A 4,853-nucleotide genomic window follows, 5' to 3' on the forward strand; every position below is an offset into this window, starting at 1 on the left:
CGCTGAGGCCTGTGTCCGGGGTCAGCGAGAGGCCTATAAAGGCCGTGAGAGGCAGCGGGAGTTCGTGGTCGCTGAGGCCTGAGTCCAGGGTCAGCGAGAGGCCTATAAAGGCCGCGAGAGGCAGCGGGAGTTCGTGGTCGCTGAGGCCTGAGTCCGGGGTCAGCGAGAGGCCTATAAAGGCCGCGAGAGGCAGGGGGAGTTCGTGGTCACTGAGGCCTGTGTCCGGGGTCAGCGAGAGGCCTATAAAGGCCGCGAGAGGCAGCGGGAGTTCGTGGTCGCTGAGGTGTGAGTCCGGGGTCGGCGAGAGGCCGATAAAGGCTGTGAGAGGCAGCGGGAGTTCGTGGTCGCTGAGGTGTGAGTCCGGGGTCAGTGAGAGGCCTATAAAGTCCGAAAGAGGCAGCGGGAGTTCGTGGTCACTGAGGCCTGTGTCCGGGGTCAGCGAGAGGCCTATAAAGGCCGTGAGAGGCAGCGGGAGTTCGTGGTCGCTGAGGCCTGAGTCCAGGGTCGGCGAGAGGCCTATAAAGGCCGCGAGAGGCAGCGGGAGTTCGTGGTCGCTGAGGCCTGAGTCCGGGGTCAGCGAGAGGCCTATAAAGGCCGCGAGAGGCAGCGGGAGTTCGTGGTCGCTGAGGCCTGAGTCTGGGGTCAGCGAGAGGCCTATAAAGGCCGTGAGAGGCAGCGGGAGTTCGTGGTCGCTGAGGCCTGAGTCCAGGGTCGGCGAGAGGCCTATAAAGGCCGTGAGAGGTAGCGGGAGTTCGTGGTCGCTGAGGCCTGAGTCCAGGGTCGGCGAGAGGCCTATAAAGACCGCGAGAGGCAGCGGGAGTTCGTGGTCACTGAGGCCTGAGTCCAGGGTCGGCGAGAGGCCTATAAAGGCCACGAGAGGCAGCGGGAGTTCGTGGTCGCTGAGGTGTGAGTTCGGGGTCGGCGAGAGGCCTATAAAGGCTGTGAGAGGCAGCGGGAGTTCGTGGTCGCTGAGGTGGGAGTCCGGGGTCAGTGAGAGGCCTATAAAGGCCGAAAGAGGCAGCGGGAGTTCGTGGTCACTGAGGCCTGTGTCCGGGGTCAGCGAGAGGCCTATAAAGGCCGTGAGAGGCAGCGGGAGTTCGTGGTCGCTGAGGACTGAGTCCGGGGTCAGCGAGAGGCCTATAAAGGCCGTGAGAGGCAGCGGGAGTTCGTGGTCGCTGAGGCCTCAGTCCGGGGTCGGCGAGAGGCCTATAAAGGCCGTGAGAGGTAGCGGGAGTTCGTGGTCGCTGAGGCCTGAGTCCGGGGTCGGCGAGAGGACTATAAAGGCCGCGAGAGGCAGCAGGAGTTCGTGGTCGCTGAGGCCTGAGTCCGGGGTCAGCGAGAGGACTATAAAAGGCGTGACTTGTGCAGCTACAGGGAGAAGGCAAAAAGAAGAAGAAAGAAACAGAAAGGTGACATCACAGCCAAGGGGGTAAGTGATTGGCTGGTGATTGGTGAGTAGTTTTTCCTTTTGCTTTTCTATATCAGTAAGTAACATTTAGCATTGTTGCTGCCAATTTAAGTGTATCTAAGGGATAATTCATGGCAGGACAGCTCGGACACGTGTTATGCTCCTCCTGTACTATGTGGAAAATCAGGAAAAAGAGGCGGGGTGGCGTTGCTGGTTAAAGAGGAAATTAATGCAATTGTAAGGAGGGACATTAGCCTGGATAATGTGGAATCGGTATGGGTGGAGATGCGGAATTCCAAAGTGCAGAAAACGCGAGTGGGTGTTGTGTATAGAGCACCAAATAGTAGTAGTGAGGTTGGGGACAGCATCAAAGAAGAAATAATGGATGTGTGCAATAAAGGTACAGCAGTAACAATGGGTGACATTGATTGGGCTAACCTAACTGGCAGCAATCCGGTGCAGGAGGATTTCCTGGAGTGTACTAGGGGTGGTTTTCGAAACCAATATGTTGAGGAATCAACCAGGGAGCTGCCCATCCTCGACTGGCTATTGTGTAATGAGAAAGGACTAATTAGCAATCTTGTTGTGGGAGGCCCCTTGGGGAAGAGTGACCATAATATGGTAGATTTCCTTATTAAGATGGAGAGTGACACAGTTAATTCGGAAACTAGGGTTCTGAACTTAAGGAAAGGTAACTTTGATGGTATGAGGCGTGAATTGGCTAGAATAGACTGGCAAAGGATACTTAAAGGGTTGACGGTGGATAAGCAATGGCAAACATTTATAGATCACATGGACGTACTTCAGCAAATGTACATCCCTGTCTGGAGTAAAAATAAAACTGGGAAGGTGGCTCAACCGTGGCTAACAAGGGAAATTAAGGATAGTGTTAAAGACAAGGAAGAGGCATATAAATTGGCTAGAAAAAGCAACAAGCCTGAGGACTGGGAGAAATTTAGAATTCAACAGAGGAGGAGAAACAGTTTAATTAAGAGGGGGATATAGAGTACGAGAGGAAGCTTGCAGGGAATATAAAAACTGACTGCAAACCCTTCCATAAATATGTGAAGCGAAAAAGATTAGTAAAGACAAACGTAGGTCCCTTGCAGTCGGATTCAGGTGAAATTATAATGGGGAAGAAATAAATGGCAGACCAATTGAACCAATACTTTGGTTCTGTCTTCACGAAGGAAGATACAACTAACCTTCCGAAGGGACGAGGGGACAGTGGTTCGAGTGAGAAGGAGAAACTGAAGGAAATCCTTATTAGGTGGGAAATTGTGTTCGGGAAATTGATGGGATTGAAGGCCTGATAGTCTGCATCCCAGAGTGCTCGAGGAAGTGGCCCTAGAAATAGTGAATGCATTGGTGATCATTTTCCAACAGTCTATCGACTCTGGATCAGTTCCCATGGAGTGCAGGGTAGCTAATGTAATACCACTTTTTAAAAAAGGAGTGAGGGAGAAAACGGGTAATTGTAGACTGGTTAGCCTGACATCAGTAGTGGGGAAAATGTTGGAATCAATCATGAAGGACGAAATAGCAGCGCATTTGGAAAGCAGTGACAGGATCGGATCAAGTCAGCATGGATTTATGAAAGGGAAATCATGCTTGACAAATCTTCTGGAATTTTTTGAGGATGTAACGAGTAGAGTGGACAAGGGGGAACCAGTGGATGTCATCTATTTGGACTTTCAAAAGGCCTTTGACAAGGTCCCACACAAGAGATTGCTGTGCAAAATCAAAGCACATGGTATTGGGGATAATATACTGATGTGGATAGGGAACTGGTTGGCAGACAGGAAGCAGAGAGTTGGGATAAACGGGTCCTTTTCAGAATGGCAGGCAGTGACTAGTGGAGTGCCGCAGGGCTCAGTGCTGGGACCCCAGCTATTTACAATATACATTAACGATTTCGATGAAGAAATAGAGTGTAATATCTCCAAGTTTGCAGATGACACTAAGCTGGGTGGCGGTGTGAGCTGTCAGGAGGATGCTAAGAGGCTGCAGGGTGACTTGGACAGGTTAGGTGAATGGGAAAATGCATGGCTGATGCAGTATAATGTGGATAAATATGAGGTTATTCATTTTGGGGCAAAAACACGAAGGCAGAATTTTATCTGAATGGCGGCAGACTAGGAAATAAAGGAGAGTATCAAATCAAAGACTAATGCGTATAAGGTGGCCAAGGTTAGTGGGAAACTAGAGAATTGGGAAAATTTTAGACGACAGCAAAGAATGACTAAAAAAGCAATAAAGAAAGGAAAGATAGATTACGAAGGTAAACTTGCGCAAAACATAAAAACAGATAGTAAAAGCTTTTACAGATATATAAAACGGAAAAGAGTGACTAAATTAAATGTTGGTCCCTTAGAAGATGAGAAGGGAGATTTAATAATGGGAAATGTGGAAATGGCTGAGACCTTAAACAATTATTTTGCTTCGGTCTTCACAGTGGAAGACACAAAAACCATGCCAAAAATTGCTGGTCACAGGAATGTGGGAAGGGAGGACCTTGAGATAATCACTATCACTAGGGGGGGGGGTTAGTGCTGGACAGGCTAATGGGACTCAAGGTAGACAAGTCCCCTGGTCCTGATGAAATGCATCCCAGGGTATTAAAAGAGATGGCGGAAGTTATAGCAGATGCATTCGTTATAATCTACCAAAATTCTCTGGACTCTGGGGAGGTACCAGCGGATTGGAAAGCAGCTAATGTAACGCCTCTGTTTAAAAAAGGGGGCAGACAAAAGGCAGGTAACTGTAGGCTGGTTAGTTTAACATCTGTCGTGGGGAAAATGCTTGAAGCTATCATTAAGGAAGAAATAGCTGGACACCTAGATAGGAATCGTGCAATCAAGCAGACGCAACATGGATTCATGAAGAGGAAATCATGTTTAACTAATTTACTGGAATTCTTTGAGGATATAACGAGCATGGTGGATAGAGGTGTACCGATGGATGTGGTGTATTTGGATTTCCAAAAAGCATTCGATAAGGTGCCACACAAAAGGTTACTGCAGAAGATAAAGGTACGCGGAGTCAGAGGAAATGTATTAGCATGGATAGAGAATTGGCTGGCGAACAGAAAGCAGAGAGTCGGGATAAATGGGTCTTTTTCGGGTTGGAAATCGGTGGTTAGTGGTGTGCCACAGGGATCGGTGCTGGGACCACAACTGTTTACAATATACATAGATGACCTGGAAGAGGGGACAGAGTGTCATGTAACAAAATTTGCAGATGACACAAAGATTAGTGGGAAAGCAGGTTGTGTAGAGGACAGAGAGAGGCTACAAAGAGATTTGGATAGGTTAAGCGAATGGGCTAAGGTTTGGCAGATGGAATACAATGTTGGAAATTGTGAGGTCATCCACCTTGGGAAAAAAAACAGTAAAAGGGAATATTATTTGAATGGGGAGAAATTACAACATGCTGCGGTGCAGAG

This window comes from Pristiophorus japonicus, unplaced genomic scaffold (genome assembly GCF_044704955.1).
Source record: "Pristiophorus japonicus isolate sPriJap1 unplaced genomic scaffold, sPriJap1.hap1 HAP1_SCAFFOLD_124, whole genome shotgun sequence".
NCBI lineage: Eukaryota > Metazoa > Chordata > Chondrichthyes > Pristiophoridae > Pristiophorus > Pristiophorus japonicus.